Here is an 18,422-nt window from a genome sequence, read left to right on the forward strand (position 1 = left end):
CACATCATCTCTCCTTGTAGAAGTTTAAGCAGCCTCTTTGGCCTATTTCAAATAGCACTCCCTGCATGGATAACTCTCGGACCTCCAAGGCAAATGTTTGCTTTGATTCTCTACTCTTATAGATGGGGGTGTATCTGTAGCATTGTCCATCGGTGGCCTGTTCCAATGGACTGTAGGTTCTTTGGACCCGGTAGTGTACCTTACTGGTCCATCTGACTTTATTTTGTACCCACCTCTCACTGAAACATGCATGTCAGCTGGTCTCTGGGGCACACCACAAACTCTTGTTAGGTTGGCAAAGGATCAGTGGTGGTGTCTACTTGCAATGCAACGTCAGGAGTATGTCTGGGACAACACGAAGATATCCGGTTTTCACGTTCTCATTCACAGGAACTTCCCAAGGTGTTCTTGGCGCTATGGGTCCTTGCCTTTGACAGAGCTTGTCAGAGTAACATGGCTCATGGTATGGCACAGTGACGCTGCTGAAGGTATCAGGAAGGAGCTGAAGCCCCAGATAAAAGACTTGCTTTGAGAAGATGGAGGCGAGATGGTGGTTGACAGCCGGGCGGTGTGGACCAGTGAGCAGAGTGCTGGCTTTGGAGCTAGACACTCACCTCTGTGGGGCTGTGCCTAGAGAAGCCTGGGAAAGTGTGCGTCTTAAACACAGTCATTCCTGGCATGCGGTAGGCACTCAGTAAATATTTGCTGAGTGTGTGCATGGAGCCACATAGCCCCGGGTTCAAATCCTGGCTCTGATGCTGGCTGCCACCTGTGAGATTTTGGACACATTTCTCACCTGAACTGAATTTCAGTTTCCCTACCTGAAAACTGGTGACAGGAATATCCACCTTCATGGTTGTTGGAGAAAGGAGGCATCCTGGATGTGTAATGCCTAACACAACTACCTACACAAAGTGTGTGTGCCGTAAACACATTGCACTTAATATAGGTTAGGGCTTTTGTGTATGTTCAGGACAAGCCCTTGGGAGATGGACACATGTATTTGTCCAGTGCTAGTCTAGTTGTGATCCTGGGAAGGTTTGACGCTGTTGCTGTTTGTTTGTGTTTAAACCCTGTGAGAGAATGAATTTCTGTGAAGCCACCAAGTGTGTGGTCATTCGTTAACAGCAGCCGCCGGAAACTAACTAATTTCTGTGCCGAATTCCGCTTACGCAAGAACGTTTTCTGCGCATTGCAGGTGCTTATTGAAATGCCCTTAAAAAGTTTACCGTACAGTGCTGGGAGAGGACACAGAAGCCAGCAGTTCCACAGCGCAGCAGGTGAGGGTTCAATAGAGAGGAGCCCAGAAAGGACAGGTAACCCCTTGGCAAGGTGGTGCGTGGGTGTTTCCAGGAATACTTCCTGGAGTTCATGGAAGCTGTGTCCCAGAGATCAAGGAGGAGGCAGCTAGACAAGGATGTGGGAGGGCGTTTCAGGAGAGGGCGCCACACACAGAGGCATGAGACAGCAAGAACAGGCAATAATTCTTGTCTTGCCAAGTCTCTAGGGAAGGTCAGAGAGCCGTCTGGGGCGGTGCTTCTCAAACATTGAGGTGCACGCGGATCACCTGTGGGATCTTGTTAAAATGCAGACTCCGATTCGGTGGCTCTGGGGCGGACTCGGAGATTTTGCATTTCTTATGAGCCCCCGGAGGCTGCTGGTGTCGCTGGTCTGCAGAGGCACAAAGCCTTAGGATTCTGAGGTTCCTAACACTATTTGAACCTGCCCCGGAGAGAGCCCGCTGAGAAGAAGGGCCCTGCCTGAGGTCACGCAGCCTCAGATGACATCGTTGATCTTAGAACCTAGGTTTTCTGACTTTGAATCCAGTGCTCGTTTTAAACAAGGCATCGTGCGATTTCTTATGATATGCAAATGAAGACCGGATTTTGATTTAGACCCAGCCTGAGAGTCTTTTTTCTTTTCCTGCGTACCTTGCATGCTTATTATCAATTCTGTCTTCATTTTTTGGCGATGCTTTTATTCCTTACGTGTCCTTGCAATTTTCTTTACCCTCCCCCTTGTGTCTTTTCCTCTAGATTGGTGCTTCCCAGCAATAGACACATATAGGAATCCTGTACGGAGCTTTAACAAATTCTGCTGTCTGGCTCCCGCCTGAGATTTGGATTTATTTGCTCTGGCATGTGGCTTAGGTATCAGGATTTTTAAGACTAGCCCCACGTATTCTTTTTTTTTTTTTTTATTAAAAAAAAATTTTTTTTTAATGTTTATTTATTTTTGAGACAGAGAGAGACAGAGCATGAACGGGGGAAGGGCAGAGAGAGAGGGAGACACAGAATCCGAAGCAGGCTCCAGGCTCTGAACCGTCAGCCCAGAGCCCGACGCGGGGCTCGAACTCACGGACCGTGAGATCGTGACCTGAGCCGAAGTCAGACGCTCAACCGACTGAGCCACCCAGGCACCCCTAGCCCCACGTATTCTAATGAATACACCCGAGGTTGGGAATCACTGATCTAGTTTTTTTGGCCTCAGTTTTCGCTCCCTTCCTGCTACTTGCCTAATTTTGGGGGGTTTTTGTTGGTTTCATTTTTGGTTTTTTAATTTTTTTTTTTAATTCTTAATTTTTTAATTTTTAAAGTTCTTCATTTGATCATCTATATATTTAAAAAATTTTTTTTAATGTTTATTTATTTCTGAGACAGAGAGAGACAGAGCACGAGTGGGGGAGGGGCAGAGAGAGAGGGAGACACAGAATTCGAAGCAGGCTCCAGGCTCCGAGCTGTCAGCACAGAGCCTGACGCGGGGCTCGAACTCACAGACCGTGTGATCATGACCTGAGCCGAAGTTGGTCGTTCAACCGACTGAGCCACCCAGGCACCCCATCACCTATATATTTTTAACTAGTACATTCAGTTCTTTTCCTTCATTTGTTATCAATCCCTTTGAAGTGGAATCTTTTAATTCGTTATTGTGAAAACATTTGAGACAAATGTGGATATTCACTCCCACATGCCTCTTCCTGTTAGCCCTCTTTATTCCAGCAAATCCCGATTCCAGTGTAATTGGTAAGCTCTGGGTGTATGTCTCTGTGGCCTGTGGGTTTCTTTCACTTCTGTTGGTGTTGTTTATTTTGTACTATTTGACTTTTCCATCGACACTTGTAAGAGCCACATTCTTTTCCCAAGGTTGCTCAGCTTTTAGTTCTGTATTTCCATGGTTTCCTTTGTTAAAACAATTTGAAGAAGTTGGAGGGGCTAGAGGGATGGAAACAAAATTACTGTTTCTAAGATAATAATTAATAGTAATAATAAGTCCTTCTTATCTGGTAAGTCATGACATCTTACTAATCAGGGCTAATTAGGGAGCAGGTTCCAGGCCTTAAGGGGCATTCATTCAGCTGGGGTTTTTTTGTTTTTTGTTTTTTTGGTGGGGGAGGATTTTGTTTTGCATCCATGTGTATAATGGAGACTGGTTTTCTTGTGTGGCCTTTGTTGAGGAAGGCAGACTGGGTTGGATTCAATCCTTATGGTCTTTGTCCAGTCTTGGTACTGATATTATATACTTGTGTCATAAAATGATTGGGGTAACTTACCTCTTTCCTATGTTCTAGAACAGTCTGACTAAACCGGGAATTCTCTGTTTCTCAAAGGTCTGCTACACTTTGGCTATAAAAGTAATTGGGATATTTGCTTTTGTGGGAGTGTATTTTTTTTTTAACACTGGCTTTTATTTTGAAAATTTGAAACATGTTCAACTTACAGAAACATTGAAAGAAAGTACAACAGCAATGACTTTGGTTTAAAAAAATTTTTTTAATGTTTATTTTTTAGAGGGGGGGTGGGGAGGTGGGGGGGGTGTGTAGAGAGAGGGGTCTGGCACAGAGGATCCAAAGCAGGCTCTGAACAGTCAGCACGGAGCCCGATGTGGGGCTCGAACTCGTGAGATCATGACCTGAGCTGAAGTTAGCTGCTCAACTGGCTGAGCCACCCCGGCACCCCAGAAATGACTTGAATTTTTATATGGCTTTTGGTCTACTATGGTTTTCTACTTTCTCTCGGGCCAGTTGGGCAATGTATGTTTTGCTTGAAAACGTGGCCATTTCAACGAGATTTCTATTTTAGGGTGAAAATTTTAAATAACATTCTCTCATTTTCCTAATCTCGGCCGTATCTGCAGTTGTAGTAACTTTATCATTTCTGACAGGTTTTATGTTATCTCTAATCCTCATAGCGACTCTATGAGGCAGATACGACAGACGTACCAGTACCGTCCGTAGTTTACAGATAAGGACATTGAGAGAGGGAGAAATTCAGTGACTTCCCAGGGCCGAACAGCCGGTAAGCGAGAATACCAGGTTCTAGCCGCAGCTTTCCAGAACAGAGTCCAGCTTCCCTCAGCTGTGTCTTCACGGCCTGCTGCTCTGCCACCCACACTTGGGACAGCAAGACCTCAGTGTTCCGAAGTGTCCAGCACTGTTTGCCCATTTCTTACCACATGTGGGCCTCCCTTGGGGATGGCGGGTTCCCCATTTGCAGCTGGGAAACCAGAAGCTTTCAGAGAAGAGCGGCCTTGCCCAAGGTCACCTGGCCTCCACTGGCACCATTGATTTTCGAACCCAGGTTTTCTGATTCTGATGACAGTACACTTGTTAATAATTCACCATGCCATTTTGTCGTGGCATACGAATAAGGGTTAGGTTTCTATTTTCTGACCCGGTCCGAGAGGCGTTTTCTACTAACAGATTGTTTATATCCTATATCCACTTACTGATGTAGCAGGCACGTTTATTGGCCATTAATAATAATTATTATGTTTCCTATTATTAAATAGTTACATAATCAAGTAACAATTATCAGTGGGTTATTAATAATCATCATTAATTACAACTAATTAAATTAATTCTTATTAAGCTGCCTCTCTTCACAGTCTCCCGAAAGGTGTGGACAGAAGTCTCTCCTTGTGTTGTTACCTTTAGGAGAAGTGACCTAGTGGGGTCTGGGGTGAACTGGGCTACACCCAAATCAGCTTTCCCCCGACCAGAGCCCTAGACGACTATAGTGTGGGGCTTAGGCTTAGTTCAGGCAAACACTGAGTTCTTGGCCACCTGCTTCTATCGGGTAGGTACTGACTATTAAAAGGGGGCTGATATTTTGTTGTTGCTGCTGTCGCTATTACAGATTGCATGAGATCTAAGCTACTGTGCAAACCCATGTGCAGTCAGTAGTTTGGAGGTACATTTTTTGGAAGAAGGATGATGGGCGACCTCAGAAAGAGCCGAGTGCACTCCAAGGCAGATGAGAATGTGATCTGAAGACAGTGTCCTCCTAGACGTCCGGTGGGAATGGGTGATGGCAGCTGGCATGGCCGTAAAAATGGGATGATGGTAGTTGGCTACAGGAGGGGACAGGTAGTGCAGCCCTGAGGACGAATCAAAGGAAGGAAGGTTGTAACTAGATATATCTAGATATGTCTACAGTATTTCTTAGCTTTGGCCACATGAGTTGGGTTGCAGAGTTACTCCCACTGCTGAGGGAGCTCCCACTATAGTAAAGCAGTGAGAGCTGATAAATTCCACTCCAGAGCTTTGGAGCCCTTTGACCTATTACCTGGGGTCACGTGACCAGGGGACCTGTTCACAGAAGGGTCACACATCAAACATCTCCTCCCCACGACCCAGGATAGAGTTGGTGGCCTGGGCCTGCTCCAGGCTACAGGGCGTTGTTGTGTTAGCCGTGCCCTGATTTCCCCGCGGTGGTATATAGGGCGGAGAACCCCGAGGACTGGAGAACATATTTTTACACATAAATATTTATGTCAAATCAGCTCTGGTAAGAAGGTGGCAAAACAAGGCGTGAAAACACAATGAGACAGAGCAGCCTGACTTTCTGCAAATATTTATGAGAGAGGAAAATGCTGGGAGAGAAATAGCCCTGGAAGAGAATAGCAGAAGAGGAGAACAGAACCGTCAAGGGTGCCCCGAGCTGTGACAAGACTGCCTTGTTGGAAGAAGAGGGTACAGAGGGCAGGGCTGATCACATAATGCTGTTAGGGAGGGGAGGGGTTGACACTGTTTATCTGTGTCTTGAATACCTATGTGACAGGCACTTTGCTAAAGCACATGAAATCCTTTTAACATTTTTGTCCACTTCTGTTCAGAAGTGTTAAAAGGAGCATTATCACTAAATTGTGCGTGCGTGCACACACACACACGCAGAGGACGGGTCTATATAACAGGCATATCTGGCATCCTTCTCTTTGGTAGAGCGATGACAGCGAACGCCCTATTTCATGGGATCCTCTGAGGACTGAGCGAGATGGTCCACATAAAATACCACAGTGCCCAGCACACTGGAAGCTCTCCATCCATGTCAGATGTCACGGTCCTCTTTTCAGCATATGGCTCCTTGGAGAAAGGCACAGAGTGGTGGTCGATGGAGCGTGCATGTGCCATGCTCATAGTAGGGGCTCAGTGCTTCTGTTGTTGTTGAAGAAGAAGATAGAAAGAAATCCGCTGGGGCTGACCCTGGTTTTGAGAGAAGGAGGTCCGGCCTCCGTGTACAGTACCGCTGTAGGCGGTGACCGGCCACTGCGGAATTTTCCTCCAAGGGTCTTCCACTGTCCCTTTAAGATGTGGCCATTTCTTGCCAGGCCACCAGCAACTGTTTCTGCCTGTGGCAAGCAGTTATCCTCAGATTGACTTGACAGTCCTGTCCTTCCTAAATGCTGGAGGGAGCAGAACTGTAAAACCTCTGTCCCATAGGAAACCAGCCAAGTGGTGGTGGTGGTGGTGGAGAAACAGATGCCCCTATGATGTTTGAGTGTTTTCTCAGTTCAGCTTTGATGGACTGTCCATTTTCCAGGCATTGTGTTTGGTGCTGCCTGGGTGTTTTCTCTTTGGATCTTCACACAATGCTGCGGGGGTGAAATTAGCATTCTTGCTTTATAGATGGAGAAGCCAGCTCGCCTAAGGTCCTGTAATTCAAACAAATGGGATAGGACTAGGGTTTGGGAGCTAGACTACCCGTCTGGGTTTTAACCCTTTGGGAGGGTGTGTGGGGATCGAAAAAGCAAAGAGGTGTGAGAGTAAATGCGCGTTAGCATGTAGTCGGTTCGGTTTTGTGCCCTTGAGAAGTGGGGCAGGAAAGGGGAGATCTTGTTACTCAAAAGGATACATGCCCTTGTTCACCTGGGAGCTGTGTGTGGCCCTGCTCATGGCTGGCAACCAGAGTCAATCTTGAGCGTCTCATCTGATCTGTTTGGTAGTGGTGCTTGGTGGGAAGTTGACGGATGGGGCCCCTTATGCACGTGGGATAAGGAATCAGTGGCCTGTTTGCTAGATCTCTGTTGCTACTCCTGGAGCAGAGAGGTGACCCTTCTGAGTCATACAGGAAAGGCATAAATAAGGGTGGCTGGATTGTACCATTGTGACAACAGAGGTATGAGGTGAATGGTGAGCACACCTGGCAGAGACAGAATCCAGCGAAAATGGGCAAAAAAGGCCTCATTTTGTGTTATAACGAGAGATCATGAACTTGACAACTCTCCAACTGCCCTGAAGGGAGGCAGCCCAGTCTGGGCAAAAGAGAGACATTCGGAAGAATCCAGAAAGCAAGGGCCTCTTCCAGTAAAGTGGCTACTAACAGTGGGACTTTTGGAGCTGGGCAGGTCACATTTCAAATCCTGGCACCACCACTCATGACCTGTGTCATCGGGCTTTTACCTCTATGTTCTCATCCAGAGTGTGTGAGTACTGCTCCTGATGCTCGGTGTTATTCTGAGAATGACGTGACATAACATCAAAGTGCTTTGCATACAGCAGGTGCTCTGTGATCCATAGATCGTTCCCTTCCTCTCCACCCACTGTCTTGTACCCTGCATCTGGGGATTCTCTCCTTGTTGAGGAAGGGCCTCATTGGGGAGCACCGAATCCTGCCTCAGACTCAGTCCAGCCCTTGGTATACAGGTGTCTCTAATGCCTGCCCCTTTCCATGACCAAACTTCAGGGCCCACTTGGCTTACCCTATTACTATTAATGGAAACTGTGTTCCTAATTCCCCTCCCCACTGCGCAGTCAATTTACCTCTTAATGCCTGGTAGAGGCAGCATGCAGAAAGATTGACAACATTGTTCACACTGTTTAAAGGTTCCACTGTGCGCTGAAAATTGTCTAAATGGGGGGATAATGAACAATCACCAAATTGGAGCTTTCTCAAGCTGAGAGGAAAGAAAGGCTTCAGAGAGCAGTGGCCACATGACCGAAGTTATTAGCAGGGGTGGGGAGGGGGAGAGAGATAGTTTCAGTTCCCCAAGCCCAAGAAAGATTGGATCTGTTGGAGCATGAAGCGTTTGGAGCCTTACACTATTTGCAGTTTGCCTGGTAACTTTCCAGGGGATGCTGGGACAAGAAGGGTTGGCACACCTTGTATTCTCCTAGCTCCAGACAGGTGAATAAAACTGTAAATCCATTGGCGTCCACCACAATCTGGACGTACTTGAGATATGAATTCACCATCGATTTCCTGACCGCAACTTCCCCGATGGGATATGCTGGATGGAAGGATTGTATCTTAAATCCCATCTCTCTTTTAGTAGGGGTGTATCTTAAGATAGTTGGCTTCACTTTAAGTCTCCACTTTTTGCCTGATAAATGAAGGGATCTCACAGAGCCATTAGGATGAATTATAGTTGTAATATTTAGAAATAAGTATCATTTGCCGTGCTGCCCTTTTATGGTGGAGAAAGACACTGTGCTCTGTTTTGATCAGCAGCCCTGTGACATAGATTATTATCCACATTATAAAAATGAGATGCTGAGCCTCGTAAAGTTGAGATTTGTCATCCAGGACCTCACAATTAGGAACCAAAATCTGCTTGACTCCAAATATGCTACCTCATCCATCTATGCAAGAATAATACCTCCACATGAGTCACTTGCTGGTTCCAGAACCACCCAGTCCGGGGCAGGAATGCTGCTCAGGAAGTATTCATGTTGAGCAACCTGCCAATAGTCTCATGGGTGTTTCCTTGTATGTAACCCCTCTCTTTTCTCTTGCTGCTTTGACTTTTGCCAGTTTACTTAGAATGTGTCGGGTATGGCCCTAATTGAGTTCAGCCCACTTGGGATCCTTCAAGCCTCATGGATTTGGATGTCCATTTCTCTTCCTAGGTTCAGGGCCTTTTCAGCTATTATTGTTCTAAATATACTTTGTCCCTTTCTCTTTCTTTTTTCCTTCTAGAATTCTCATAATGTGAATATTGGGGGGTTGTTTGTTTGTTTTTTTACATTGTCTCCCATGTCTGCTAGGTTTTCTTCAGTATTTTTTGATCTTTTTTCTTTTTTCTCCTTTCACTGGACAATTTCTTCCTCATCTTTTTTTTTTTAAATCTGCACCTTTATTTATTTACCTTTCAGTAAGTTTAAGTCCTCGAGGGGGTACAGCATTACACGGATTCTGTGGCCCATGGCTTTGGCGGGAAGGTTGTTTTGGAATTTGGCACGAGCCATATGCCACTGTGTCCATGAGCACGAATTACTTTTCCCAAGATCCCTCTGGTTTTGTTCAGTTTGCCACCAGGAGTCACTGTGTTGTTCTTTGCTTTGTATACATGAGCACATCACTTGCCTAGATAGAATTTAGTTTCATCTCGAGCATAAACACCTTCAGTTTTAAGAAGAGCCATGCCCTCCCTCTGTTTCCAGAGACCCCACTTTAACCTGCAAAAATGACTTTGGACCACAGCTTTCTAGACATATCTGTTGTTTTAGGAGTCCTGTTCCCAGCAGGCCTCCCCAGGTTCCAAGGTGGCAGAAAGAGCTGGGTAATTTCTAATGTTCTGTCCTCCAGGTCACTGATTCTTTCTTCAGGAGATCAGATTTGTGGTTACCAGAGGCAGAGGGTGAGGGGAGGGTGAATTGGTGAAAGTGGCCAAAAGCTACAAACTTCTAGTTTTAAGTTCTGGGGATGTAATGTACAACATGGTGACTGTAGTTAGTGCTGGATATGACATATAGGAAAGTTAAGAGAGTGGATCTTAAGAATTCTCATCACAAGAAGAAATTTTTCCTTTCTTTTTACTGTATCTGTATGAGATGATGGATGGTATCTGAACCTATTGTGATCATTTCACAGTCTACGTAAATCAAACCACTATGCTATATGCCTGACACTTACACAGTGGTGCATGCCAATTATTTCTCAGTATTACCTGGAACAAAAGAAATATTTATGTGTTTATTGTTCATTAATCTGTCCTCAGCCCTGAGCACTGATCAGCTCTGAGGTTAGTGTTGGACGTCCGCTGGTTCATAACTAATATTACCAGTCTTGTTGATCCTTACCTGGCATAAAGAATGGGTAGGCAGTCGGGGTGCCTGGGTGGCTCAGTCGGTTAAGCGTTGACTTCGGCTCGGGTCATGATCTCACGGATCATGAGTTTGAGCCCCGCGTTGGGCTCTGTGACGTCAGCTCAGAGCCTGGAGCCTGCTTTAGATTCCGTGTCTCCCTCTCTCTCTGCCTTTCCCCTGCTCGCACTCTTCTCTCTCTCTCTCTCTCTCTCTCTCAAAATTAAATAAAACATTAAAAAAATTTTTTTGTTAAGAATAGGTAGGCAATAGACTACCTTCTTTGGCTACTACAGCAATGGTGGGCCCTCTTCGAAATTGACAGGAAGTGAGGAAGGGTCCAATTCAATGACATATCCTAGCTAGTGGCAAGTCCTTAGGTGTCTTATGGCACAGGTTGAGAACTCCGTGATTGGCAGAGGCTGACAAAGTGTTCGCAGCCCGATGTGGGTGGATGGTGACATCTTGAGCTTGGACGGAAGTTTAGACAGTGATGAAGAGGCTGCCTGGAAGTGAAAGCCTTCCCTGGGGCCCTCATCCACACTCACAGCCAACTTTCTTTTCCCTATCGTAATACTTAACCTCACTACTGTGGGGTCTGTTTTGCTCTCTGTCCCCCTACCCCACCTGAATGTGAATTCCTTGAGAAGACATATATGTCTAATGGATCTGAGTGTTCCCAATGTGTTGCATAAGGCCAGGCAAAGAGTAGGTCAATACTGTGAGAGCCTGAGGGTGCATGAGGGAGGGAGGAAAGGAGGGATGTAGAGAGAAATTGAGGGAAAGGAAGGAGGGAAGGAGAGAGGGAGACAATCAAAGTAAGGAGGGAAGGAAAGAGGAAAGAAAACAAAGGCAGAGCATGGAGGGAGAAAATAAAAGGAATTTAAGTAGGAAGGGAAGGAGGAAGAAGGAAGAGACGAAGGGGAAAGAAAGGATCGAAGAAAAGACTCCACAGGCCAACTCTTGAAGGGTTTCTCTTTGGCTCTCTTGCAAGTCACGAACTCAAGCTGTCTATGTGACTGGTTCCCCAGGACACCAGGCTGCAGGGTGAGCTTAGGAATTTTATTCCAGAAGACCCACCTTTCTCTAGGGCTCAGTCCTCTTGTCTGTGAAACAGGCTTAGCCATGTCTAGCTCACACGATTGTGAGAATGAAGTCACATAGTCACGAAAAAGAGTCATGGCCCCTGAAGCGTGGAGACCCAAGCCAGGAGGTGGACCTATTCCAAGAATCTCAGACCGGAGGAGGGAATCTCAGGGAGGGCCCAGCTTCCCATGGTGACCTGTCAGCCTTTCCCCTTCTAAGTACTCCAATTGTTACATTCTTTTATTAGACTCTTTTCTCTGGTTTAATAGGCCCATGTCTGCGATCAGGACCTTTCCTGGGGTGCTCACAGACTGTGCTATTTTGAATTCTGCATCATTAAGATAATTAGGTGCCCAGACGGAGTTTAAATACTATGAAGGGTTTGATGCACACTGCCTGGCCCTGGTGGCAGAGTCATTTGGGGACACAGCCTCTGCTTGCTGCTGGTGTTGGGAGCTCAGACCCTTGCCTAGGACATAATGTCTCTCCTGGGCGAATGAAGGGAAGAGAAGGGGAAGAAGGTGGCATATTTCCCAGCTCCTTCTCAGTGCCAGGTGATCGGCAGGGAATTCTACATGCCTTGTCTGATATACTTTTATCCCCTGAACAGACTTGTTAGGTGTGCATTATTGCTCCCATTTTACAGATGAAGACAGACTAGTGGAGGGGTGAAGGCATGTGCCTCAGATCAGCATCTGGGAAGCCCCTCTGGCTGGGTAGCTCTGAGACCTCTCCTTCACCTCTCTAAAGCTGGATATGCTGAATTCGTAAAATGAAAATAGCAGTAACACCTACCATGTAGGGTCGAGAAGCAAATTCAGCACCATGGGACATATATAACACTCTTATCACAGTGCCAGGTGGCTACAAAGAACTTGATAGTGGTGTGTTAGCATTCTCATTCATTCCCACATTATCTGGGCCCAGAGCCTAAGCTCAGTGTATGAATCTGTGAGCTTTGCTTGTGACCCACCGGGAGACAGACATGGGCCCCACGTGGACAGCAAGAAGTCACTCTTCCGTTTAGTATGTAATCATTTCCGGTTCCCATCGTGCTCTAGGAATTGAGCTGTACCATGGCTGTGTACTTGTGTCTACACCACAGTGCTGTAAGAACTCACTGTGTCCATGCCTGTATGCCTACTCTGTGCCTGTGTGGCCACAAACCCACTTCTGCAGTGACGGAAAAAGCAAATATCTTCACAGAACTTTACTGTTCACAGAAGAGCCGTGTTGTGTGTCAGCTTTTTTTTTTTTTTAATGTTTTTATTTATTTTTAAGATAGAGACAGAGCATGAGCAGGGGAGGGGCAGAGAGAGAGCGGACACAGAATCCGAAGCAGGCTCCAGGCTCCGAGCTGTCTGCACAGAGCCCAACGCAGGGCTCGAATTCATGGACTGTGAGATCATGACCTGAGCTGATGTCAGATGCTTAACCGACTGAGACACCCAGGCGCCCCATGTGTCAGCTTTTATCTCTTCCCAGTGACCCTCGGTCACTGATTGACATTCATCTCGTCCTCAACCTACCAATAGTTGTGTCTACAAATGTGTTTCTGAGCATCTTGTTTGTCGGACTGTTTTAGACAGAGGAGCAAATGAGAAGACAGGGTTCTTGTCTTCATGAAGCTTCTGTTCTAGTGGCAGTAGGTGTATAAAGGGAAAATAAAATATTTGTATATATTTTTTAAAAAAATTTTAACATTTAGGGGCACCTGGGTGGCTCAGTCGGTTGGGCATCCGACTTTGGCTCAGGTCATGATCTCACGGTTCGTGGGTTCGAGCCCCGCATCAGGCTCTGTGCTGGCAGCTCAGAGCCTGGAGCCTGCTTCAGATTCTGTGTCTCCCTCTCTCTCTGACCCTCCCCCATTCATGCTCTGTCTCTCTGTGTCTCAAAAATAAATAAACATTAAAAAAAAAAAACTAAAATAAAAAATTTTAACATTTATTTATTTTTGAGAGAGAGAGAGAGAGAGAGACGGAGTGTGAATGGGGGAGGGGCAGACAGAGGGAGACACAGCATCCGAAGCAGGCTCCAGGCTCCCAGCTGTCACCACAGAGCCCTACGTGGAGCTCCAACTCACAAACTGAGATCATGATCTGAGCCAAAGTTGGCCACTTAACCGACTGAGTCACCCAGGTGCCCCAAAAGACTCGTATGTATTAATTAGGTCTACGAAGGAAAACCAGAAACTTCAAACACCCAGTGCATGAATATGACCTGTGTTCACTTCTTGTTCCCATGCCAGTGAGCGCTGCTACACGCAATCATTCAGGGCCTCAGGACCCTACGTTCTGCTGGCTCTGCCGTTTTCTTAGGGCCCTGAAGTCCTCCAGTGGGCTCCTAGCAGACCAGGGGACAGTGTAAGACGGGGGACAAGAGGCTTTTACTAAATAGACCTTGAGGGGCCAACATAACTTCTACTTAGGTTGCATTATCCAGAACTATTGTTTGGCTGTACCTTGTTACGAGGGAGACTGGTAAATACGGTGTGGCCAGTTTCTCAGGAAGAAAAGGGAACCAGTTTAGTAAAACATGCCTATGTCCTCTGCCACCACGTTCATGAGTGTGGTTGTGCTCTGCTGGGTGTTTGCAGCTGTATGGGCTTCTTTGGAGGAGCCTAGGGGGGGCCACTTTCTACAAGGGAAGGAGGCATCCCTGGTGGGTGTGTGATGACCACCCCCCCCGCCGCCTCGCCCCTGGTGCCATGATGCTCTGTAGAGGAAAATCTGACCTCTGAGCCTGCCTTTTTCACATTCTCTTTCTCTCCCTTTTCTGTCTCTTACCCCATGTCCTATCCTTTGCTCAGGCCTAGACAGTGCTCTGTTTCCCTTCTCCCTTGCCTGAGTTCAGATCTTCTGGCCTTGTGAATCCCCCACCACTCCTCAAAGGCATCTCACAACTGGGAACCCAGATCATTTCTTGTACCTTTGAAAAATTCTCAGTTCTTCGTGGCAGTCACACTAATGTCACTGCTTCGTTTGAATGGCCTTCAGAGTCTTTAGTGAACTTCGGTGTGCTGGTACTTCAGGCTCAAGGTCTGTATCCCAACTAGACTGTGGGTGCCAGGGTGCAGGGACCATGGCTGTCTGAGCACAGCTGTACATCTGGTGATTGGCACAGTCCCGGGTACAAAGTGGAGCATCCGTACGGCATGTTCAGTGGGCACATGCATACATGATTGAATATATCTTATTTCACCCTCCCAGCAACTTTAGGAATTAAGTGTAATTATCCCATTATGCATAATTTCTCTTCCCCAGTTTAATATTACCCTCAGGTTAGAAAACTGACTCTCAAGGAATTTAATAACTACTTTAAATCACAAGAATAATAATTGGGTGGGCTTGGATTCATACTCAGGTGTGCTTGATTCCCAATTCCATGCCTTTTGGCTTTTTTATTTTAAGTTTGTTTATTTATTTTGAGAGAGAGTGAGTGAGCATGCAAGCAGGGAGGCCCAGGGAGAGAGAGAGAGAGAGAGAGAGAGAGAGAGAGAGAATCCCAAACAGGCTCCATATGAATTTCTGCATCATATTTCTCCTGTATCATTTCTCCTTTATCATATCCCATCATCTAATACTAATACTGATATATAACAAACATATAATACATATTTTACATAATTTTAAATATAATTGTTACATAATTTATAAATGATTATATACCACATAATAAATATATAAATAATAATAGTATGGCTCACATTTTTTTAGTACTTTTTGAAAGTACTTTTACATAGGTGATTTCATCAGAATATCATGATAATTCAGTTCAGTGTAGTTTGTATCAGAGGCTTATTTTTATTTTCCTATTGCACAGATTTGGAAAGAAAGTCTATAAAGAGACTTCTACACTAAGGGTCAACAAACTTTTTCTGTAAAAGACTAGACAATAAATATTTAAGGCTTTGTGGATCATACAATCTTTCTTGCAACTACCCAGCTCTTTCCTGGTAGCACAAATACAGCCATAGACAGTATGTAAAAGATGGGTGTGGCCACGTCCCCATAAAACTTTATTGACAAAAACAAGGGACAGCCACATTTGGGCTGCGTGCCACAGTTTGTCAACTCCTGATCTACACAATCATGGAAAGAGTTAAAATGGAAAATACCAGAAAGGAAAAATCAGGCTTGAGAGTTTCAGTAACTCGCCCAAAGTCCCACAACATATTCGTGTCACAGCTGGCCCCCAAATCTGTGTGTCTTGCTTCCTGACATAATGTTCCTTCCAGTACACCAGTCTTCCTCCTTAGCCCCTACGGCGGGGAGAGAACCTGATCTCAGACTCAGAGATTTGCCATTTGTTCCCTTCCACTACAAACACTAGTCACTGCTCAGTCTTTAGTGCTGATAGCTTCCTTCCACAAAAACCCAGAGAAGGGCAAACACTGCTGTCTTGCGTTCTCTTTCCTAAAGAAATGAACCTAGAAGCCAGAACAGAAATCCTCTCTTGATTTTCAGTTCACCAGAGTAGTCAAGAATCCTTATTTAGGGCCAGGCAGTGGTGGAACAGCAGCTCTGATGCTTACCAGCTGGGTGACTTTGGGAGCCTCAGTTTCCTTATTAGTAAAATGGGGTTAGTAACAGTCCCTGCCTCAAAGGGTGGTTGGATGAGGACCAGAACAGTGAGAAGTGTGTACGCATTTAGGCGAACGTCTGCCATCCAGTAGAGGTTTACTGCTGATGCCGCTGTTTATCACGATCTTCATTATCATTAGTCCCAAATTTAGGGAACGCGTGACTGCTTATCTTGACTGCTTCTAACCACCAGTGCCGGTGATGCAGAGTTTCTTGCTTTTGGCGTTAGTGACATTTTGGGCTGGTAACTCCCTGGGCGGAGAGGGAAGTCCCATGCATTTGGGGATGTTTAGCGGCATCCCTGGCCTCTCCCCACTAGATTGAGGAGCATCCTCTCCCTCTTTTGGTTGTAATAACCCAAAATGTGCCCAGACATTGCCACGTGTCCCTTGGGTTGAGAGAAATAAACCAGGCTGAAGAATGAGTATTTAAAGCAATGATCGTTCCTTTGGGTTTGTTTCTTCAGGATTTTGTGTTCCTGGGGTAAATATTCCAGGCCACGATCAGGTCCTTTGTGATCCATCAGAAGCTGAAATCTGCATCCCAGGCCCTCTGACACTCCGAGATTCTGGGCTAAGATAGGCCCTTTAAGAGAATCCACAGGCTCTTTTAAGGGTTAGAGCTACCTGGAAATAACTGTCCTGAAGCCCTTGCGATTCTGTGGTCTTGTTTTTTTTTTTAATCAACCGTATCAGCGATGCCTCTGTGTATTAGACTGTGCAAGCAAAAGACCCGTGTTTCAAGCCAGAAAGACCTGGGCTTGAATTCGAACTCTTTATTAGCAGCTGCTTGACCGCAGACAACTTACATAACTTTGCTGAAACTCTGAGGTTTCTGAGACAAGGGCTGGGTTAAGCAAGAAAGAGAACAGGGATTGATTAATGATGTCTGTCACAGGAACAGAATGAGCATATGGGGCCACACATGGCACACACTTGCCGTCTTTGTGGCAACATCAGCAGGATGTATCCTTTCCCATCCAGGAGTTTTCAAGCCTGTCTCAGTTTGTGGGAAATCAGGTAGAGTTTTGCTTTCGCAAGGATGTCTGTCTTTTGTAACTAGCCAAGTGAATGAGAAATATTTGTTGGAACTGCACTTGGAGGCATGCTAGATGCTGTTGGGTGGAGTTCTTAACCTGGCAGTCTTACCTCTTTCTTTAGGACTCAGTTTATGTACATGCACAAGGGTGCTGCTTCTCATGTTAGCATGTATAAAAATCACCTGGAGAATTTGATAGAGCACAGCTTTCTGGGCTTTATCGTCAGAGATTCTGATTTAGTTGGTCTGTAGTAAAGCCTGAGAGTTTGCATTTATGCATACTCATAAATGGCTGTGATGCTGCTATTTCATGGACCGTGTTTTGAGTGGCCCTGTTCCAGAACCTTCTCTCTGCAAACAGCAGCATAAGCATCAGCTGGGCCCATCTGACATGCATAATCTGAGACCCCATCCCAGAGCTGCTGAATCAGAACCCGCACTTGAACAAGATCCCCTGGTAATCCATATGCCAGTTAAAGTTGAGAACCTCTGGTCCAGGAACTGTTGTCTACTCTGCTGTGCTGGGAGAGGTGGGTTAGGTTCTCATCATCCCTCCCTCACATCCCTCCCTTATCACATGATTATAATCAGAGTAATCTACCTTTTGAGAACACGGCCCCACATCTTCACTTCTGTATATCCATCTCCTAGGCCAGTACTTGTGTAGAGGAGGCCCTCAGAGAAGTATACGTTGAATGAACAAATATGGTAGCCTCCAGACCTTGGACTCCACTAACCATCCCTCCAGGTCTTATTCAAGTTCTCTCTTGGGTGATCTTTGAAGAGGGATTTTAGTTTTTCAGTGATTCAGGAATATGGACGCCTCACAAAGGGAGCATTTGAGCCATTTAGGAGGACAAGGGATTTCCAGACACATCAGCTCTTATTTCCCTGCAAACAATTGCTGTTGTAATTATGAATCATTTTCCCCCATTCATGGGAGCAGGTCATGAGGATTCCCTATTTGGCAATATCTTTTTGCAGGATTAGTGCCTCATGAGATGGCTGGAGTGTCTGATCGTCTATCTGAAGTTTTTAATTCTATTACACCTACCTTCACCTTTGGTTCATTGGCACCTTGGGCTAGGAGCTTTTTTTTAATATATATTATTTTGGAGAGAGAGCATGAGCAGGGGAGAAGGGCAGAGAGAGAGGGAGAGACAGAATCTTTAGCAGGCTCCACACTCAGTGTGGAGCCCCAATACGGGACTTAATCCCACGACTCTGGGATAATGACCTGAGCTGAAATCAAGAGTCGGTCGCTTAACCAAATGAGCCACCCAGGTGCCCCTCAGGCTGGGAGCTTTAATTAGGGTACCTTGCTGCATTGCAGTGTAAGGGGAGTGGGGGTGGGGTGGATGGAGCTAATGGAACTTCTGTTCTCAAACAAATGCACTGAGTTTGAATTAGAAGAC

At 45.9% G+C, this 18,422-nt stretch overlaps 1 protein-coding gene and 1 pseudogene across 3 annotated transcripts in view; one reads left to right on the forward strand and one right to left on the reverse strand.

The window, feature by feature from the left end:
• The window catches only part of SHISA9 (shisa family member 9), a 416,491-nt gene that overhangs the window by 172,414 nt on the left and 225,655 nt on the right, over nucleotides 1–18,422 (forward strand). The window lies entirely within an intron of this gene.
• On the reverse strand, nucleotides 1,541–9,710 carry LOC109278351 (60S ribosomal protein L35a-like; annotated as a pseudogene).

This window comes from Panthera pardus, unplaced genomic scaffold, assembly GCF_024362965.1.
Source record: "Panthera pardus isolate Hobbes unplaced genomic scaffold, ASM2436296v1 HiC_scaffold_5, whole genome shotgun sequence".
NCBI lineage: Eukaryota > Metazoa > Chordata > Mammalia > Carnivora > Felidae > Panthera > Panthera pardus.